This window comes from Struthio camelus, chromosome 5 (assembly GCF_040807025.1).
Source record: "Struthio camelus isolate bStrCam1 chromosome 5, bStrCam1.hap1, whole genome shotgun sequence".
NCBI lineage: Eukaryota > Metazoa > Chordata > Aves > Struthioniformes > Struthionidae > Struthio > Struthio camelus.
The window spans coordinates 44,257,666-44,281,197 of NC_090946.1; the positions used below are offsets into that span (position 1 = coordinate 44,257,666).

General features: G+C 37.9%; 1 protein-coding gene across 16 annotated transcripts in view; it reads right to left on the minus strand.

Moving 5' to 3' along the window:
- Positions 1 to 23,532, minus strand: part of SIPA1L1 (signal induced proliferation associated 1 like 1) — a 229,065-nt gene that overhangs the window by 111,781 nt on the left and 93,752 nt on the right. For 3 of the 16 annotated variants that reach the window (XM_068946107.1, XM_068946108.1, XM_068946105.1), the window contains one exon: positions 19,175 to 19,242. The exons of 12 other annotated variants lie outside the window; for them this stretch is intronic. The gene's annotated coding sequence lies outside the window, so the exon portion shown is untranslated. Of the gene's footprint in view, positions 1 to 19,174; positions 19,243 to 23,532 lie in introns of those variants that run through there. One more of the 16 variants, XM_009689857.2, reaches the window with a different exon arrangement.

Sequence of the window (23,532 nt, forward strand, 5' to 3'; positions counted from 1 at the left end):
ACTTTCCAGGTATATTCAAAGTCAGTCTAAACACCTATGATAAGGGACTGAAATCAAGTATTTGACAGTAGAAACACTCGAATAAACCTCATTATAACAAGCAAAATTACTAGCTTTGTCAAAAAGGCACTGGTAAATCATTTTTTTACTGTAAACCAGGTTTAACTGCTTAACGCAGTACCTAGCACAAGCTTTACAAACCAGCTTTTTAGTCAGCTTTTTCTAAAATACTTTCTATAATGTTGCATACTGTAAATAAAGTGTGCCATAGTACTGAATATAATGAAAAAGAAGCTAGAACCCCTAATAACTTTAGGGATTAGAGCTCAGAGAGGAAAATGCTAATGAAAAATATAACCTTGAAACATAAGAATAATAGAATTAATAGAAGGATAATCTAAAATCTCAGTTCACAGAATACACAGAATTACAGTAAAGTCAAAGTCCACTTACATCAACAACAGATTCAGAGCTTTATGCAGGTTGATGATGAGCATGACAAACTGAGTATTTTTCAAGCATTTTGTATCTAGAAGCGTTTACTCCCCAGGACCTTGAAAGAAGCATTTAATGGTAACTTAATATTACCAGAGGAGAGTTTTTCTCCTGATCATTCCTTAAACGCACTATAGGTTTGGTCATTTTCTTCTTTCTTTCTGAAGACTAAAGCGCAAATATAAGGCTTCCACCTTTATAGCAGAATAACATCTAGCACAATGTGACCCTAATCCTAATCACAATTTAGGAATTCTACGGAAACAAATATACTCACACTTTACATTCACTACTACACAGTTTATTTTGCCCCAGGTTATATAAGAAGATACTTGAGGAAAAGGAGGATGACTCAGGAGTGAGTAATAACACAGGTGCTGATAGCTTGGCCTTGTTACTGACGAATATACGTATAAATATTTTTACAGAAGTCAAACTTTTGGCCAAGATGCTGCATTACTGAACCCAAAACTGAAGAACGGAAAGCATCAGATATTTTCCATCTCCTGGGCTGACAAGATCATGAATGCTGCACCAGCTCTAAAGGCAGACAAATTCTTCAGTCACTGAAATACAGCGATTATCAACATCTGTCTCAAATTTTGTTAAGTAAACTACAAACTAGATGCAGTTCTGGAAATCCTTTCAGATCTGCTAAATAGGGCCTTCTAGATCTTTGAAAATCTAACATTTTAAATTTCATTGTAGCACATAGCTGGATTTTTAATGGTTTATTATGTGAAAGATGGCGGGAAGCAAGTGTTTAACTTGACACCTGTTCAGTGGCCTGGCAACTAAATGCACACGAAATCACTCAACGTAAATTCAGCAAAGCTCACTGACTACTAAAGTTTTAATTCAATCTATTACACTGTTACTGGGTAATCTTAATATCCTCTCAAGTTACTACTACTGACCCAGGCTCCCCAAAGACACAGTCTTACAAAGCAATTATTTTCAAAGAACGGAGGTGGTTCTCAAAGCTCTGAAAAACCAGTATAAGTTAAAAAAAAAGTTTGTCCATCATTTAGGTTACAAAGAGTCCATTCTGACTATTCTTCTTCAGTCAATCCAGTTCCACATTATATTTAACCATTTTACTATTTCCCCATCACTTGTAAAGTGATCGGATTTTCCATTTAAAGTATGTCAAACATGAATTCTTTACTCTGCTAACCATTTAAATTTTTTCTTAAGCAAAGCACTTATAGTAAACACCACTTCCAAAAAGAGAAGATTGATATAATAGCCTCATTGCTCAATTACCTACTTCTCAATACAAACAACCACCAGTAGAAAAGGATTAAGCCATTTAAATCTCAAACGCTGTAACATATATTACTAAAAGCTTTATGAAAAGTGCTAGTCTCAGTGAATCTTACTTCATCCCATTAAGTGATTAAGAAACCAAGATAGCTCTAAGATAACCCTGAGATGAGGAACAGGACGTAAAACTCAAGGCTGTGAACAGACATTTATTCAAGCAGGTGGGAACACCAACCCTCAAATAAAACCCCACAGGACTCCTATATAGCATTGCAAGAGTCATCTGAGCCAAAGCTTCTTAATTTGCTGAAATAACTGCGTACAAATTTGAAAAGCAATGTCCATTTCCTAATACAATTAGATTTGGGGAAGCCACGATGCTCATCAGCCACACTTGTTATTCAAATATTAGCACTGAATTTACTTAATAAAAATTAGCAACAATTTTTCCTCTTTCTCAAAATGTCAAAGCTGAAACAACTCAATTGTTATTGATTCCAGTAATCTTCAATTGATCAGAAAAATCATTTCATACGATGATCAATTAAAGATACACTTCCAAGAACATCAGCGCCTCAAATGCTTTAGGGAGGTAAGTGTAAATTTTACAGTGCTGTCTTAAAAAAAAGCAGTAGTTTCATAATTGGTTCAGCTACACATGGGCCGAAATGTAGGATTCATAATGAGTGTGAGAGCATATCAAAGAGATGACAGAAATCCTCAGAGGATAAGAAGTTAAAATTTCCTCTGATTCACTTGAAGAAAGTTTCTTCAAATTACTGAAGAAGAGTCAATGAGCCTCTATAAGCTTGAAATCGTCCTTCTAAATTAAAAACAGACTCATTCATTAATCCAGCAGTCCTGAAGCAAAAGCTTCAATGCAATTGGAAATAAGCAGAATGAGATGGGCATTTTAGCCAATGCTCTGGAACTGTGCTGTAACCCTGTGAGATATCAGAAGCTGTGATAGCTCCCACCCTGCAAAAATAACGTCTTGAGGAGAAGAGGAGCAGGAAATACACCCTGGCAGCAAGAAGGGAGAGTGGAATGGAGATTGCTGGCTCCCTAACCTTCTCAGAAAATTTGAAACTCATCTATAGGAATGCAGGATCAAAAAGCAGAAAGTGCTATGAATTGCCAAATCAGAACACCCTGAAACTCAAGAGAGACAAAAATAGGCTGATCTAAGGCACACAGAAATATTCATAATGGTCTCTAAGTCATTAAGAGTAGGAACAGTCCTGTTTAGAAAATGTGATCCTGATTCTACACTGCGCTCTTGTAGACATTTCAAGAAAGATCTAAATCAGACAACCCAGTTCATGCAGAACTCCTGCATTAAAATGTCAGCTTTTGGGAATATTTTTATCTGACAGAGTCTTGGACAGAAATGAACAGATTCATTGGTGGAAGAAAATAGTAACAAAGTACTAGCCAAGTAAATTACACGCATTCCTACTAAGTAAGGCCTGAGCAATGAAGTTAGCACAGATAACATTTTGCAGGCTCCATCTCCTCCTAAGCACTTCAGACATGACGACAGACATTTCTAATACTGTGTGCTACTCAAGTCTTTTTTCTTATGTTAAGCAACATGTAAATAAACCCAGGGAAAAAAACCCACCACATTTTAAATGGTGTATACTACAGGGATGCGTTTTCAATTTTTTAGTGATTTTCCAAATTTACTTGCATCCTGGTAAAACTGCATTCACTATAAAGCTGGAGCATGCATGTGCATATGCATGCACACTGTAGGTCTGGTAATCACAGCAGTAGAACAGGGTGCCCACACTGAGGCTGATCACATACTCTAGTGGAGGAAGGACCACAGGTGACTGGAGTCCTCCTTCCCCTCCATGTTCCCGGCAGCATACGCGTACGTGCCTCAGATACCTAAGACTCAAAGCCCAGATCAATTTGTTTGCGTTACACCACTCGCTCTTCTCTGGATGGACCCAAAACTCCAGGTTCCAGGCTGGACCTCAAGAGGTCATTTGCAGACACCAAGTACACACCACACTTTGGAGATCAAATTATTACACTGAGCGAGGCTTCTGAAATCAATGGTATCTTTTTCAACCCATAGTTACATACACAAACAGCTACATAATCTTTAATGTTTAAAAAAAAAAAAAAAGACAATACATATTTTTCAGAACAATGCTCAAATTTAGTGCAGCAAGGTTGGAATAGAAATTGCTTTCAAATCTGATGCCAAATTACCAACAGTTTACTTCATCAGAAGAATTAACTTTGTTTCAAGCAAATCATCTGAACACAAAATGGGAATTATACACTTACATTTGAAATATAGTAAGAGTATATTCTAATGATTTCAAAAATGTGTATAGATGCAAGCATAGCACAGGACAATCCCTTCTAGAAAACTCATAAAACAGCAACTGAGTTTTATTAAGTAAACAGCTGAATTCATCCAAACAGCAAGTGCATGCCATAGCAATTCTACACTCTACGGAAGTCCTGAGCAGCAGCAAGAGCTCAAGTATGAAAATCATCAATTCTACATAGCATATTTACAGATAAATATGAAGAAGAAAATAATAAAAATAATCATCATCAAAAGGACAGAAACAATTAAGCTTAGCATTTCAAAGAGAGAAATCCAGAAAACAGTGGTAAAGGAAATTAGAGAATGACATGGTAACATGAAAAATAGGGCAGAACTCCAATCAAGCAGCAAACTTAACCCTGGGTATCCATTCTGCTCTAGCCAGGATAGATATACCACAGCAGAAAATGAGAAAAGAGCTGGGTGGTGATTTATTTAGCAGATACACCATTACTTTCATGCCAATATAAAATACTTCACCCTGACTGTAGCTGCCTTCCAAGGCTTTTCCATGCGATAAAAACTACCCTGATTCCATATGTATTAGAACAGTAGCAACAGAAATCTGAAATAGAAGCATATTCAGCTTAACTCTGAAGCTTCAAAACAGATTAGGGCAGCAACAGAAGAGAAAGTTAGGTAGATCTGTTAAAATGTAGATAATTCCAACAGCTGAGTCTCAAAAATCATTGAAGTCATTTCGTCAAGTAAGTTAGTTCTTTGAATTTACCAAAGTTTAAGATCATCTGAACTTGAGAAAAAAGTGTATAGATTTAACTAAAAACTGAAGTAATTTCACTCATATTTCCCTTCATGTTGGCCATATCTTAGAATAATTATTTACAGTCCTGTTTAAAAAAAGATGAATTAAAAATTCTGGCATGGTCCATAATTTGTCATGCCATTTACACTGGATCAAGCAACTGTCACTTTTCATTTTCTCCAATGTGCTGTGAATTGTACTGTGCATAAAGACTGTTAGAAAAACATACAAAGTTATAGTACTGGTACTACTAAACCAAATTTTCTTGCAAAAGGCTTGCCTAGTCACTACTATCATTAAGGTCATCACTGAATTTATTAGTAACCTATGCATCTTCAAGGATTAAACTGTTTACTCCAACACTCCACAAAACAAATGAGAATGACAGTAACAAAGAATCAGAACATACTTTTTTTTAAAAGACATCTTTATATTCAACTAGTAGCTCATTAGACAGAGAAAATTGGGGTCAAAAACAAAGCACAAACATCGCTTGACAGCAAAACTTCCACAACAGTAAGGAGATTTAGTACAGAAGAACATTAGCATAAATTCCCTAAAATAAAAGCAAATTTTAGAAAGCTCTAGATGCCACACTGAGACTGTGCACAGGCAGCGCCTCTTTTGTGATTTGTTTGTAGCATTCAGAAGACCATGTGGAAAAAACAAAGGATTATCCCATAAGAGACATCAGAAGAAATTCTGTAATAGATCAGAAAGAAAGGGACCGACTTTCTCATTATTATTGCCATCTTGTAATATTATAATCCATTTTTAAAAGCGTAAAGCTCAGACTGAACTATTCTATACCAAAATAGCCTGGCAAGAAATAGATACATATTCTTTTTTAGTCCGAAATGCCTAAAATACAGAGTCCACCTTTGCCATTACCACAGATACTTTCCAAGCAATTTGGGTGTGAACCATAAGGGAAACAGCAACTGAAAGCTAGGAGACAGCTGAGCATCTGGTGGAATCGATTTCCTTGACACTGTGACATAACATGCACCATTCATTACAGAGATTATTCACTTAATGGAGGAACTACATTTTGTTTGCTAGAACCTATGGGTTCAAGCACTGAAAATGGTGCTGAACAAAGCACTTGATATCTTTGAAAGAGAAGTGAAACATGCTCTCCAATGCTTTTTGGACACACTAGTGTTCTAGGGTCTGTCCTACAAACACTTTCACCAGAGCCACCTACAAAGACTGGAATGAGAGGCATGATACTGAACTAAAAGCAGAAAAGGAGAAGGTCATTTTTCTGTGGAGAGAGGATAGCGTGGTTTGTTTTTTAAAACGTCACGAAACATTCAGATCTTAAGAATTATCTTAATTCTGAATTCTGAACCTGAGAAAAAACTTCTTCACTGTGAGGGTGACAGAGCATTGGAACAGGTTGCCCAGAGAGGTAGTGGAGTCTCCTTCGCTGGAGATATTCAAAACCCGTCTGGATGTGATCCTGGGCAACATGCTCTAGGTGACCCTGCTTGAACAGGGAGGTTGGACTAGATGATCTCCAGAGGTCCCAACCAACCTAAACGATTCTGTGATTCTGTGATCTTCAGTTAAAGAAAGGAATAGATGCAGATCGGTGGAGATGATGTTCACTCCACAGCCTATTCCCATTAGGGACTGGGATATTATCAGCTGAAAGACACCCTATCAGATAGAGGACTGATAGCAAACAAGACAGCAGTGAAAGCAAAATGGGCAAGGGAGAAGTTTTAGACCAAATTCTTGCTTCCTTTTTGCTCAGCAAGTAACATTCTGATGAAAAGATCTGAGTAGTTAGTTAAGAGCTAGTCAAATACTTTCCCAATTTTGCTGTAAAATAAAACAAGAAAAAAGAATGAAAGTAGGATGCAGCATGCTCTTCGCACACCACAAAGCAGCTAAAATTAGCCCTTTACAGGTCAAACAGCTGTAAAAAGTCATAAGCAGAGTGACATAATAGGAAACACAGATAGCTGGAACAAAGGAACAGCACAAGGCGCTCTCAAAGTCCCATCAATATGTCTCAGTCCTGATTTGCATGTAGTCATCTTCTGGATTTGGCATCACTGACCAATTTTCCCTTGCCTTCCAAAACTGCCAACGATCTGTGCTGCCAGAATACTTGTTTTATTACTGTCATCACTCCATTACAAAACCGCTGAAGAGCTTTCAATTGCAGTAGATTTTTTTCTTTAAATCTGTGGGTGACAGCATTAGTAAGAAAATTACCCAATTCATTAACCCAATCTCTTAAGAAACACGTTAAAGATGAGGTGAGTTTTAAAGATGCATAAAATACTTATAAAATGTCTTGTTAAAAGCTTAAAAAGCACATTTTATTTAGCCTTTAAACAAATACCAATAGTATTTATTATACATCAAGCACTACTATGCCCTGAGGTTTCTGCTAAGAGCTCTCACTTAGAAGTGTAACTGATAAAACAGAAATAACTTGTTAGTCAAGGCAGAAACAGCAGCTACAGATATGCTGCATCCTCTCTGGGGCTCAGCACAGCACCATGCTTCTGTTGTTTCTGCTTACAGAGGATGGGTTGCTGGGAAAAAAAAACATTTCATTAGCTCCAAAGACTTCCATGCAGTACTCATTTTACAGACTGAATAACCATGCAAACATTACTGGTAATGTTATACAAGGAAAACCATAAAGGTGACTTCTTAACTGCACAGTAACAAAAAGCCTCAAGGAGAACTAGAAGGAAAAAATACAGATACAGATGCTGCGTCAGCATAGTTAGGTCCACCTTTAAGATCTCAAAGGGACAATGTGCTACTAAGAAAGCAGTACCACCTTACCAATATTTTTGTACGTATTAACTCACACCACTACATTTTCCATCTATTCTATATTACACTATCATATTACTTCACATGACATTTCTTGGGCTGGCAGGTACATTTCCCTCCTTTTTGCTCATTATCTATTGGCATTTTCTTTTTAAAGCCAATATCTAGTAAAGTGCAGCCTTAAGGAAAATCTTACTGGAAATAGGAAATTTTATGCAGAGCCGTAAGTGAACGTTTCTTTTCCCCAGTGACAAACCGTATGCATGTTAACATGTACCAAATATCAAGTCCAAATTCAGTCCTTTCTAAACAGATTTCTCCCAGATAACCCATAATTTCATCAAGGCTACATCTATCAGGGATGGAAATGCACACAGAGAATCATTAGACAAATAGAGGTCAAGTCTTTCCCTGGAAACATATGTATGAAAAATCACACCATGCACTGGAAATGCGAAAGAGAACTGACAGTGTTCTTAGTCAGTCCTTGACCCTTTCTTACAGTTCTTGCTCTTTCAGATTAAAAAGTAACTAGAGAGTGATTTCTGAAAAACAGTGACTTGTTTGTCTGGGTGCCAAAACCTAAGCGTAATACATTAGGATTCACATGAAAAGGACAACAATAAAGAAAAAGAATTGGGAATAGGGAGGAGGAGTTATACGTCACCCTATACAGGGCTTTCCATACCAGTCCTCAGTTATTTCTACAGGTCATTAGAATTTAGTCTGAAGAAACAGGTATGACACTAGCTGCAATCAGTTTTTAACAGCTAGAAAGAAAAAAGGAGGCTTTTGCTGACACAAAGAAGTGATTGAAAGTGATCACCACTCAGCACAGCGGTAATCCCGGAATCCCAGTAAGTGGAGATGAAACTGAAAATCTACGCTTCTCTCAAATCCTTATAAAAAAAAAAAAAAAAAAAGGTTCACGCACCCCTCCAAGGTTTACAGACCCAAAGGGTCTGAATGCAACAAAACATCAAAAAGCTGAGAACCACTTGAAGCTTTCCAGTGCCCTGACCAAACTTCACCACTAGTAACTACCCTTTGCCTACTGCAATTCCTTTTGCAGTTTCAAGGGCACAGAGGATTCTGCTTCACCTCTCACCTGAACCAGTGTTGTGGAGTATAAGCCGTACCTGCTGAACTGCTGCTGCGTAACAACTCCACAGAATGTGGTGATCTGTGAATATCCTTTTTCCATCCCTCAGGGATATCACAGTATTGGATTTCAATCACCGCCAGTGAGGCAACGTGAGATCTTTACGCTTCCGCTCCGCAAGCCCTTGAAACCAGCACAAACCAGCATTACCATCAAAAGGAGCAGGCCAAATAACAGGCATCACCTCTCCCGTACTATCATCCAGAAGAACTGCTGGACTGAAAAACTGATCCAGATTTAAAGTATGGGTTTAATTTTTGGCCTAGTTAAGATAAAATTAGGTTCATTTCTTCATCTCACTCATCCAAACACAGGCACCAGCTCAGGGGAGAAGACAGAATACAGGTGAGAGTTAAGTGACCATACAAGAGCATTGCTAGCCACCACGCTCCTCTACAAGGCTCATGGAACCATGATGTCAAGTCAAAGTCACTGTATAAAGTGTAATGCATAGTTAGTTGAAAACTAAGCCACCTTTCGTCACCTCTCATCTTAAAAAAAAAAAATAAATAAAAAAAAAATGAAAGTTTGTATAAAGGTAGACAGTACCTTCCAGAAATAACAGAAGGGAAAAGTGTTAAGCCTATACTGCTCAAAGGTTTCCCAGTTACAGCGCAAATTAAGATTTCAGGCACATATAGCTCCTTCTGGGCTCTATTTTGCAGGGGGAGTGCATAATAACTTCCTCAAGTTAAGAGGTTAAGCAGTTATTTTTCAAGGCTGTTGCATTCCCCCTGAACTTTCTAAGATATAGCTCTGTCACCAGAGGGCATGCGCTCATTTACGCGTGCAGATGGGAGAACACGTAACAAGGGAATTCACAGATTTGGGGGCAGGTGGTATGCTACTACAGAAGTGGCATTATTTATTCAGAAAACCAACTTTCATTCACCTACAGAACGCAGGCAAGAGGCAGAGACTGTTCAGATCTACTGTAGGAAAAAAAAGCGCATGTCAGAAGGTTTCCCTCTTTACATATGAGAACGTAGCACTTTGTTGCCGCCTAAGCTGCAGTCCATTTTAAGTTCTCTTAAACCAAATGATAAAGTATAACTTTAAGACATCACAATCATAAAACAAAGAAACCTGGAAAAGTTGTTGCATTGTTACTTGGACAACTTTTACTCTCACATATATGGATTATTACTACATAATTTTCAAATAATTCTTCAGATAGCACTTTTTTTCCTAAAAAATCTGTCTTATTCACCACATTGATTTTTGTAGTGAATAAAAGCATTTGGGATAATTATATTTACTATTATCATTACTAAATCTGATGTGGAAGGTAGTTCTTCTGTCTTTGTATCAAAATATAAGGCACATTCAAGACCCTCCCTTGGACAATACGTATGTTATTTGACATGCCCTGCTCACAGGTCGTCAGGGATAAATTTAATAAAGAGTTACACTTTGGAAGGGCCATCTCCCCTGTGCAGTAACAAACTAACTGTTTGCAGGCAGCAAAGTATACTTTTAATGAAACTTAATGCGAGTTTTGTATGGAAGATAACAGAAGAGACAAGAACTCATCATCTACATAAAAGAAATTGAGTTCACAACTTCTGCAGCATAAAAACTTACTTCTAAAAAAGTGTACCTTTTCTTGCAGAAAAGTTCTAAACAAAAGGTGGGCATTAGCCAGCCATAATCACGTGTAAATTGTTTTGATTTAAGCATGTTCTGTTACGCATGAAAGGAAAAAATAATAAGGTACCACATTCCTATTCATTTAGCTGGCCAACACATTCTTGCAGTTTTCTGTTCTGAAGAAAAGCCAATGAACCCCTCCTGACAGACGGTCATTTTATTTTCATTTTGAAATTCCTCTCAATTTTGAGGTTTCACTGGCACCTCATATACTGAAAAATGTTCACTTTGTTGTCTACAGTAAAGTTCTGAAATCATGAGTGCTTAAAGTGCTGCCCTGAGACATTAGAGCTAGCTCTGCACTAAGAAACATAGGTGCCAAAGCCTGTATATATAGCCCATACATGGCCAAAGTCTATATATAGCCTACATATTAGCCTATACATATATATAGGGAGGGAGGGAGGGAGGGAGGGAGATTATTCTCACCAGTTGACCCCTATTTCATTTCCTCCACTTTCATCATTTACACACATGCAGATAGCCAAACTCAACCTAATTTACGAGCAGAAATAGGGACTGCAGAAACAACTGTATAATTGCCCTTATAGCCTAGGCAATGTAATTCTCAGTAATATTACTTTTCCTCAAAGCTTTTACTTTTTTTTTTTTTTTAAGTTATTTAACTTTGACTGTTAAACCACTACTCTCAACTTCTTCTATTGTCTTAGATTCAAACACATGTCATGTTATTCAGACAAAACCAGAACTCACTCCATTTTTGTAGTTCAGAAGCCCTCTAATTTCAGAAGCAGAACGCATAAGTGAAAATTGAATTCTCAGCCAGTAAAGACATCATCTTTTCCACATCAATAAAACATCCTTTAACAGTTTTATAATCTTCAAAATTTCTGCTTCTGCAACTTATTATTTTGTCTTCTGATTTTGTGGTTGACCTTTATGTAATTTCCCAGAAGAACAGTATTTGCAAACACAACATTACAAATAGTTTCATTAACGCAAACTCTACAGGTTTTCTCTTTGCTTCCTTGTTTATATCTACGTCCAAATGGCTTAGTGAGTGACAGGATGAAATTAAAGTTTGACACATTACAAAGTAAATGTAGGTGAACATTTTTTTCTAGAATATTCAGTTAAAGTCTGAAGTCTTAAAAGTTAAATCGTCATTATACCATCAGAAAGAAATATGCCAACAAAACACATTTTGCAGAACAGAGATATTTAAGAAAAACGTAGAACAGGATTTACTTCTATCAAAAATGTTAAGACAGTGCTTTGCATTTTGTTTTCTTACATAGTGATGTACTAAAGACGCATTCTAAAAACAATTTCTAATATCAGGTACTCCTTACGTTTTAAAAAAATCATACTATTGCCTGTTTGAAAAGGAAACGTCCATTAGAGACTATCAGACATGCTTTATAAACACACATGTACAGACCATGGCCACATAAACCTCATTTTCTTGGGAAACCTGAGTTGGAAATGTTCACTTCTGACGGATTCAGCTGAGAACCACGCAAGCAGAAAGCAGGTGTTCCCTGCTATATACGTTTAGTGGTAGCATAGGTGCAGAAGTGAAACCTCCAAAGAATTAAACAAATGAAACAGAAATATAGCCAGAGCCACAGCAAGCCTACAGCAATGTGTGACTGGAATGATCTTAGGACACAGGCCATGGGGCAAAGTATGCATTTTGCACCAGGTAACCACAGGTGCTACTCCGTCTGTTTGTTGGCGTGTGCGCTGTAGCCAAACTTCTAGTCAATCTTAAGATGCTGCACGAAAAATATTCCAACGCATACTAATTTTCATGCCACTACCCATATAGAGGAGTCCATCTCTTAATGAGTAATGAGTTTTTTCACAAAACAAACATGGCATAGGTTCATAATCAGCAAAATTAGCACACTCCCAGCTTCACAGGACTCAGAGCAACCAGCCAGAACTCCTCCTAAGCATAAGCCAATGTTCAAGTACTTCCACCACAGTGCCTCATCTTCTGCACTGAAGATAAAGTTGGACCCTACACACATGCTCTTGCCAACTGAAAATTTCCAGCTTCCTCAAGAAGTTGATTTAAACAGTTTATGTACTTTTATGTAGCTTTTATCCTCCTAGACATAGATATTGCAGGTTGAGAAATCCAAGAATTTTCTGTTCATTAAACACTTTCAATCCAAATAGTATTTCAAGAATTGCATCTCCAATATTTTTAAGCTTTCGTAATTTCTCAGTAACTTTTTAGGTTTTTAATCTTGAACAAAAAAACCCTTGCAGACTTTGTGATAAATAGTATCTATTACTTGGCACTTATTCTTCCCTCCAAGCAGTTAAAAATGAGAAGAATGTTGTTTATCATCCTAAAATAGCTCTCAGTTAACCACTAATCATTACCATTGGTGAGAAAGGCAATTTCACTTGTATGACATTTCAGATCTACCCTTAAAGTAATTCATATTACAGATCTTCCCTGCCATGGCATTTTGTGGTTTGACATGCAATTTAAAACATCATCCTATGATTTCTCAGTTTCTCAGTTTCGCAAAAATATCTCACATCTCCTTGGAAACCTGAATACAGTACAACAAAAACTTCTAGCTCTCATACTTACAAGCAGGTTAGAAAAAGAACTGCATTGCCTTTACTAGTTGGGATATGACTTCAGCACTTCAATTCTCTTTATTATTGTATTCAATAATAATCTGTCTCTCCTCCCTTGTCCCACCATGATTTTCTTACCTGTCTTCACATCCTTTCTATCCAATCGTGTTCACTCCTTCAACTAATTTACACTTACCTTGAGGTTTAATTGTTCTCTAAGTAGTTCTATCTATGCAGAAAATCGTGAGTGATAGGAGGAGATTGGCCCTACCCAAACAATAGTTCACTGAGAAGTAAGGCCCCATTAAAAAAAAACAAAAAACAAAAAACTGTCAGGAAAGGAGAGAGAGATAAGATCCCTTTTGCACAATTGTCAAAATCTCAGTCTGTGATCATCTGGTTTCTAGACCAATTGCTCTGAAGTTTATTTCAGATCAGCACAGGATTCCAAAAGCAAAAAACCCCAGCAGACTAAGTTATTTTGGGTTCCATGTCCACTTGCAGCTACCATAACCCCTAGTTTGGGAACTGCTCTTTAGACATAATGCTGCTGCTACTATCAGCAAATAGCGTTTGTCCCCCAGTTCAACACCGCTCTAGTTGCGATACAAAAAAAAAAAATAAAATGCTACCTCTCGTTCTGGATTTAGGACTGTCAAGGGGAGACACAGGAACACCCCTACCCTGAAAAGGCATTCTCTCCCAACCTTTAATTCTATACTCTTTTCTGCTAAGTAGCACAAGTGTCTGCCTTTGCTATTGGCTCCAGAGAGCAACAGCTGCTAACTCCTGTGATTTTACCTTTGACACATGTTCTCAAAGCAACCTTGAAAACAAAATTAAAAAAAAAAAATCACTTTGCTGCAACACTCAACACTGAGATTTACTCAACGTTCCCTTTGCAATGAATGCCACCTTCGCTACGACAACACAGCATATCTTGCTTGATTAAAAGCTTTGAATTCTGAAGGTGCTTCCTATAAATTATACATCTTCAGCAGCATGAGAAAAATTTTGTTTTTTAGAAATCAATGGTGTTTTCTAAACTGAAGCATGGTGGGAAGTTTAAATCATTCCATTACTGCAATTTAGCTGAAAGCTTTTCAGACACAGGAACCAAGAACAAGGAGAGGCATAGAAATATCAATATGAACGGGGATCAGGAAGACTACGATTTTATCCCAAGAAAAGGATATAGAACAGTGAACGGTACAGGAAAAGTCAGTCAAGAGTTTCCTTCCCGGAATATTACTAGAGCAAGATAAGGCATCCAATTCAACTGAAAGCTGGGAAGTTCACTATTAACACAAAAGGATACTTCTTCATATGACTATGCAGGGAACTCTTTGCTACAAGATTGCAGCGCCAAAAGCTTAAGTAGAGTTTAAAGGTGGAGAAAGATTACATTGGAATAGAAAATACTCAAAAATAAAAAGCTGGAAAAGATACAAGCGTCTTCATGCTTCATGACACAAATCTAACTACCAGGAACCTAAAGAGAGGTTCTGCTCCCTGGAGCAGATTTTTATCCTAACTGCTTATTGTAGGGTTTTTCACATCATCATCTCAAGCATCTGCTACTAGTTCTAATTAAAAAACAGATGGTCTGACCCAATATGGCAATTCCTATGACCCTATATTTATCAGCAGATGAGGAAATTAAGTTTTGAGGCCTCAAATAAGCAAAGCAAGAGTAACAAAAACAGATAGCTACATAGGTTTTAAGGTCACCTGGTATATCACAGTCTTACTGAAAATAATAGTCCTGAATATTGCATCTTCTACAATCTCTATACTGACAGAAAGAGCCTTCTATAAAGTCCTCCAAACGCAAGTATGACTGAACTCCAGAAACAGTGATTATCAAGCTAATAAACGTATCCTTGTTTCATGTCAAATTTGTGAAGCAAAACTATTGCAGATGTACAGTGAAATCTGTAGAAGAAAACTGGAAGAAATAGACATGTTCAGATAAAAGCTAGAGGCCGTTTTCAATAAGAACTTTTGGCTAGGTCACCACACTGCACGGTAAAAGAAATTCAGAAAACAGCACAGACAGGGAAAGGAAATAAAAAGTATAAAGGGATTCCCTGAAAAAAAGCTATTTGACATTGCATAAAGAATTCAGCTTTTTTTCCTTCTGTGTTTTCCTAAGCAAATCAAACTTCTGCAATCATGATTGCCATCCTTCCTTCCTTAATAAAGCACACCACTTACTTATATATCAATTCTGACCAAGTCTGACAAAGGCGTGAGTCCTCAGAGATAGAGCGTTCTTAAGAATTTAATGAAAATTGGTAGTTTGATAGATAAGAGAGACCAAGTTAGTGTCACCACTGAAAAAAAAGTTATAGCATAAGATTAACGGTTAGCTTTTGGGTTCATCTGCTAGCCAGCCAGTCAGCACATGCACCTTGGAAGCAGCCACAGCACATACATCTTACCATCTGGTAGTTTAGGAATATACAAGAGAGCATAGGTTGATGGATCACAGGCATTATACAGTAATCTGCTCATGCCCAGTGTTGGAAAGGGGAATGGTAGAGAAATATGATATAAACCTCTGCAACCTAGGTTTTGCTAATTACAGCAACGAGGGAATTATCTTAGCGCTCTAGATAGAAAAGTGACAGAAAACCAGGCACGGAGAAAATGGCAAATACACTCCAAATGGCTAACTAAGGGGGAATGAAGCTACTCATGCTTTTTACTGAACATATTGAAGAAGGTAAAGTAGTTCAGAAGGTAAGTGGAGACGGGCAAAAAGAGACAGAAAGCAAAAGGTCTAAACAGACAATGATCCCACTGGCAGCTTTTGAACAGTATCATATTTCTCTGGCTGATCTGAGTATGAAAATATGATGGTGGGAAGCATGGCTGACCAACCATAAAATGCAATGAGCTTGATATGGTTAAAAGACAAAAGTTATACACAGCTTCACAGGTGCTTCCCATCAAAGCGATGCTGACAAACTTCTGTGTCAGAATTCTGTTGGACTGAAATCTCTTTTTTTTTTTTTTTTTAAATAGTTAAAACGTCACTTGACCAAAAAAAGGCAAATGTTTGTGTATCCCTTGGTCCAAAAGCCTTTCTTCCACCCCACCCCCCCACCTCCAAACACTGCCTTTACACCACACCCGCCCACCCAAAAGACAGTGATGCTCCTCTGTTCTCATCTTGCCAGCATTCCTCTGGCTGCCCCCGCACAGAGATCAACCTTGTGAGCTACACGAGACTCAGCTGCCGGCCCAGAACCACACAAGTGTGTCTGTGCGCCAGTCCCCGCCACCCTGGCTGCAGGGTGCTCTAGCTGGCCCTGCACGCAGGCTGGGGACCTCATCAGCGCACAAAGGCCTCTAGTGTGTTCCCTCCTTCCCAGGAAGGCTTGCTGTGCTGTTGGTTAGCTATCGCAGTCCCATTTACCGCTGGATGTTGGGTTACCTATACGCAGGCTTTTGACCTTACCTGTCTCAGAATTTTATGTTCTCTAATTTATCGCTTTAACTATTTCTCTGTGCATGTTCTTAAAGCATAAAAAAAAAACGAGGCAGAGCAAGCAGGCTCCCATTGAACAGCGAGTGAGAGTACCTGTCCAAAAAGCTTTTAGAGCAGATCACATGTAGTCAAATCCCACAGATCTAAGACTGCTGAAGAATAAGTTCTCCTGCAAATACCCCTCAAGTCTCATGACTTCATAGTCTGAAGATGAGTATTACAGGCCCTCAAAAGGGCAGCGAGCTCTGCTACCTAAGAGAGAAAAAACTTGATTGTCATCAGCATGGCCTCCCACCGAACTGTATGGCAGCATAGGCCTATTTATCTCCAGAATTGCACAAACAATACTGAAAGTAATGAAAAAAATCCCTGGGCATGAATACAAGAAAATGTGTCAAACTTTACAGCTACTTCTCTGAATGCAGAGGTCCATGAATGATGGTCAAACTTCTCTTTAGGAGGAGAAAAATACATACAACTGATACACTGGTATCATATCTAATTCTCAGTTGTTAAAAGGTTGAATAAGTGGTTATTCCGTATTGTTTACCACAAAAATTAAGTATTGCACCCTAGTCAAATATAACTTTGAATACAAAATCATTTGTTTTCAGAAATATTTTTCCTTGGTACTCATTAGCACAGGGCCAAAACACTACAGAAACTCTTTTCATTAAAGATAGAAGATGTTCTAAAAATATCTTCATATTTAGTGTCCATTTGAACATACTCATGGCCTGACACTTCGGAACAGTTAGCGTTACACAACATTGTATGCATTTAAAAAACACAGTATAGCATTTTCTTCAGTTAAATTCCACACACTGAGTACCAAAAGATGAAGAGCATGCTTTGACCACTGCTATGGTTTTAGTCGTTCGACTAGAAACTATACGAAAATTGTGCAAAGATGAGAATAAAATCTACATCTGCAGAAGAGTATTTACCCTCCTGAACCATGAGACCATTCCATTTCTTCCTGAGGTTGCCCACCTCTTCATATAGTCCTTTCAAATTTAACAGGAACACCGCACTGATCCTCTGAACAATGGTTTCGTACTCTGCAAAAAGACCTTTAGCCACAGAACATCATTCATCTCATGCAATGATCAAAATATGGGGTCTGAAAAAATAATCTTTAACAAGGAAATGAAACAAAATGTGAACAGAGTGAACAAATTAAGGATGCAGGATATCAAAAAGCAGCATCTAGAATTCACTACCTTCTTTAAAAAAAAGCGTAACTGATAAGCTTGCAGGATTGACTCTAACATTCCTGTAATGCTATTTTTGTTTGCCAAGTGATTCATTGCCCTTCCCCAAGAAAAGTAAAATCCAAAGTAATGTTTACTTTGGAAAATAAGTTTAAAGGAGGAAGTTTGTTAAAAGGACAATAAAAGGAGCTGCTAAGAAAGTAATATGCTTACATGCAAAAGGTTGTATCAAAACACTATTAGAGGCCCAGATCAGGTGTATGTCATATGCCAAAAAATACTTTTCAAAAGACGAGAAAGGTAGGATAAAGCAAAACATAACACACCATTAGAAGAAAAGGCAATCCTTAAAAGTATAAGCTGTGTCCAAATGAACAAAATAGTGGTTTGAAATGGACAAGCTTCAGCAACTGAAATACAAAGTCACAGCAAGAAAGTCACAAAAAATCTGAACAACTTGTAATGGTATAAAAGATTAATAACTCCTTTCTCAAGCATATCAGAGGCAGAAAGCCTGCCAGACAGGCTAGAGGGCCCACAGACAATCAAGTTGTAAAAGGAGTACTCAAGGAAAATAAGGGGCTAATGCAATTATTTATATAGCACTCAAAACAACAGCCAAGGGAATTTTTTAAGGGACAAGCCAGAACTGCCTTCAAATTTAAGTGTTAATAGGTTTTAAAAAACAAACTATAAAATTAATAGAAACAAAAAATGGCAAGATCAGAGGATATTTACTTAATTCTAAAATGAAGCAAGTTCATTAAGTTGCCAAAGTTATAAAACTGTCAAGCTATTAACCACATTTTAAATCAATTACTTAAAGCTACCTCACTTTTCAGAGAAACTAAAGATGAGAAATATTACATCCATTCTTAAAAAGACTCGTGAAGCTTATAGTTTCCTAGAATACTGTTTTCCTTATTGGAAGAATCAGTAGATTCTATGCTAATATCATAACCAGTATGGCTTTCTTATAGAGCAAAAAAAAAACGAAAAAACACCACACTCCTCAGCAGGAAGAGACAAACAGCCTTTAGGAAACACAGAACAACAGAATTACTAAGAAAGGGGGGGGAAAAGTCTTTTTTTTTTTTTTTTTTTTTAAATCATGCACGTTCATCTCGAATGCTACCTGCAGTTCTGGCCTATCTCACCCTTCCCACCCTTGTACTGAGGTAAAAGTAGAACTAGAAAAGTTACGGACGATCAAAACTGTAGAAAGGCTTTCCTAAGCAGAGAGACCGCACAGCACAGTGTGATCACGGTCAGACACTCAGCAGCAGCGCTCAGACACGCGCTGCTTCTCCCCTCCCTTCCTCCTGCTGTGTACTCCTGTCCCTGCCATCCTACGGTCCCGTATCTGCCCAGGGAGATGGCCCGGCTGAACTGTAAAAGTACTTACGGGTGAGCAGAAAGTAATTTTTCAGCTGGGTCAGTCCTTCAGTCTCTGTCTTTCTGTGACTGTATGAACTTGTATGTCAACAAAGGAAACAAGAACAAACAGGAAACTTTCAGTGTCAGCACTGACTTAAACACACGCAAAAGCAACAAGAAAGCTGGTTACTACGCTGTGGGAAGACACAGGAAGGTGCTTTTCAAACTAGATCAAGAGCAGCATTCACCTGGTAACAGCAACAAGAGACAGCCGCACAGGACAAGCGAGCTTTCCTGCAGTACATGCCAGTGAAGTAACTACCGCATGGCTGATATGATTTTACGATAATATTGCCTAGAGTAAGGTACTTAGAGCTTTCTATATGAATCTCACCACTTTTCTCTAAAAGATGCATTAAGAAACTAAATAGATGAGCTGATTTCTTGCGCGCGGAAAATTTAAAGAAAAACTCAACAGAAGAACTTCTGAACAGAAGAACTTCAACTTTCAAGACATTACTATGTTGTGCCTTTCTGTATGCTACTGTCTCGTAAAGGCCAGAGGAAATGGCAGGTGGAACTAAATAGAAGATGGGGCATTCCAAGTAGGATCCAGAAAACAGGCATTAAAAAAAATAACCAAACAAAAACAAAACAAAACACCACACCCACTACCATTCACAATAGTGAGCCATAAGTCAGAAAAGCAAGGCCCTTCCCCACTGAAGATTCAGTGGGCTGGGGAGCCGAACTGGCTCCTGACCTCCTTGACCCCAGGTCCAGACCCCTCAGCTCTCCAACAGGCGGAGAGGCAGGCTGCTCCCTCATGCCCATCGCTCCTTCTCTTCTAGGAGAGCAGACATCACCAACCCGCGTGACAGAACAACGGCTCGTGCCTTTCTGCTTCCAGCTTGTAAAAACGTCAGTGCTACGGAAAACGACAGCACAGTACTTAGAAGTTCCTACTATTTCTATTATCCACAAAAGAAACTCTATATATGTTTTACAGCACAATAAAAAATAAGTATTGCGACTGGATATCTATGTGAAGTAAGTCTTCATTTTTGCTTTAGCCTATATCTTATTGCATCCACTCTTCCTAAGGACAGAGGAGGCTACTCATTAACCGTACACCATTTAAATAGGGAAAATATTTTAATCGCAGAATTTCTATGAATACAACACTTTCATGTGAATACATGAAAAGAGCTATGACAATACCCTGACAGTGATCTGAAAAACATTTTGACAGTCAGTAGACCTTTGTAAAGAAAAAAAAAATAGTTTACAGTAATCAAAAATTAAAATACACACACAACAAGTATATTTGCTTGCACTTAATTACTCTGGGAATCACAGGAACCCTGATTGTCAAAAATACAATGCTGAAGCCATTTTCATTTCCCAAGGCAATTTAAAAGCTGCTGCTAAGCACCAAAGCAAGCACTTGAGGTGCAAACGTTCCTTTCAAACCCTGCTTTGAAGGTCTGATATAAAGCTATCATATCCAACTTCTCCAAGTATTAAACACATCTGGAAGCCCTGGAAATTTTAATGGCACATTTAACAGCCACTCCACAGTTTTCAAAAAAATTTCAAAATTAAGTGGAAGGTTGATGGAAGTAATTAGAATAAGTGAATGTTGTCATTAAAATAAATGAATGATGTCATTAGAATAAACTTAACTGAAGTGATTCTAACTAGCTGTTGTTTCAGACAGGTGTTTGTATATTATTTGTCACAAACAGTTCCTATGCCTGCTAGGACTCCCCCAGTGGGAAAAGTTTGTTTCCCTATTCTTAAAACACCTAGCAATTTTAAATAACTTTAATGTGTATTTGATGACCCAACTCACAGCTAACACTAACTGGAAAGCTGAGTTACCAATATCTACAATTCATATTAATATTTAAGTCTCCTGTATCTTGAATATGCAAGACAGTTTCCTTTAACATCTGCATGAGCTTAACAACAAGAAGTCTGCTTAGGACTGTCACAAATTCCTCAAGCTTTGCTCATTCAGCCACCCAATTTCTAAAAAACTGTTTTACTATCTAACTTCAGAAGGGTATGCCCCTCTTGCCCAGAAAAAATGAGAGGAAATAGGTAGTTAGCACCAGCTCGTGAATATTTACTTACCTTCTTTCAAGACAACTTTCAAAGCAGCCACAATGCTTTGAAATTGCTGCTGTCATTAATCATATACAAATGTCTAAGGGAAAAGTTCTGAAAAGCAGAGTGATTTAAGAAGTCAAGAGGGCGGTGGAGGGGGAGAGGATTTGTGATCACACGCACCCCTTCTGCAGCCAGAACACCATGAAAGCACACTAGCCTCAGAGACCACAGTTTTGAGTTCTATACGACATGATGCAGGAACATAAACACAGGAGGAGGCTGACGAGTAAGGTTAGAGAGAGGCAGGCAGCCCCCACAAACAGAAACAGGAGAGATCAATTGTCATGCTGCCTAGCCTGGGGACTGCCAAAAAGACTGTCAGATGATTCTCATTGACCTCCAGGCTTTCCATTTTCTTTCTAATTATTTTGTTCAGCATTTTGCAAGACAGATGTTGATTTATTCCAACACTCCTGCTCAATTGCATGGTTATCAAAAATACTTTGCTTTGCAGATGATGGACAGGCTCTGCATTCCATTGGCGGCTCACAGAGCAGAAACTGAGAAAAAAAACACTGGTAAACCATATGAAAGCAAGAGATTTTTGTGAATTATTTCTTTTTAAGTAAATTTGGGGTGTAATTCATCAAACTGACAAACCGTTGGCTGTCCTTGCTTCTCTTCAACTTGCTCCAGCAAAGTTCATTGCTAACCCATCAAATAAGTTATTTCCTTATGTCTCTAGTTATTTTAAACCGAAATGTGACAGCACAGATGCTTGACCATTCTCTTGTTATTCCACATTTTGCACTGTGTATGGCTGTTTCCACAATTACTGACCTACTCCTTTGATGTCTTCAGGTTCACAGGAGCCTGAACTTTTAAAAATAGTTTTAAAAATGCACTAAATCTAGAAGTAACACTGACGATTAGATGAAATTCCAGGAAGCTAAGATTATTATACTTGTGAAAACAAAATACAGTATTGGAACAAGTACTGAATGTCCACATAAAGCAGGTACAGGGAAAAGCAAGATTTGCAATTTTTGTCAGATGCACTATAAGCACACCTTTTGCCAAATCCTCTCCCAGGTCAAGTTTCTTCACATAATTTATTTCCTATATTTCTACATCTAAAAATCAGATCACTTAGATGTTCTAACACTATGAAATCCTTTCATGTTACATATTAAGCCGATGTTAAATGGCTCACGGTTAATGTCATGTTAATTAGGCCAATAACTAAGGCTTCAACTTTTTTTTGTTACTAATGACAAATAAGAACAGGTAAAAAAAAAAAAAAAAGAGTTTTTTCTTGGAGAAGAGAAAGATTAGGAGTTGTGTTGTAGGGTTCAGTAATCTTGCTATCGTTTTTACCATCGTATAGATGGCTTACTACACCAACTTCTCAATTCATGTCATCCATTCTGTGTATTTGTCATGATTTGTGGATTACAAAATAAAACTGATGAGAATTTTTAAACTTGGATTATGTAAAAAGTAAGAGTTCAAAACTGTCATTTTTATGATAGCACTTGAATACTGAATTTTTACACTTACTTTCATCATCATGGGCCGAGTCTCTCTCGGCAAAGGATAGCTATTACAGATGGTGCTTCTTCTTTCCTGTTCTGAATCGTCTGCAAGCTGATTCGGATTTTTAGAGATTCCAGTCCCATTTTATAATTATTCTCCAGACAATCTGGGTGCAATTTTCAGCTTTGGGTGTGGCATGAACTGTTCTGCTTAGCTATTTATGTTGCTTATTTACATTATGTTGAATGAAAGCTTTTTCCAGTTAATAGTTGAATAGAAGAGCCTGTTTTTAGTACCAGACAAACAAACAGCGATCTGTTCTTTTCGTATAAAGAACAGCCATTATTCATTAGATAAAGAAGAATCCATTCACACAAGCATTTCCAAGCATTAGCACATATGCAAAAAACACAATCGGGTAGGTGTTAGAAAGAGGCAAGAACAAAAAATACAGCGTACACAGCCACAAATGTTACAATCCAAATCAGAAGTAGCACAACATCCAGCCAGTAGTAGCATAATACCTGCCATCCATTACCAAGCACAGTTCTTAAGACTTTTCCATTCAGATCTGTCTTCCTTCTCATATTGTGGAGGATGGAGAGACAGGGCTGTCTCTGGCTTGCCCCATACCTTTGCAACATCCAGTCACCCAACCCCCTCCGATTTAAGTGCAACAAGCCATACAGCCTTCCGCACCCTTTTCTGTTGCCCATCCCAACCCCTGTAATCCTA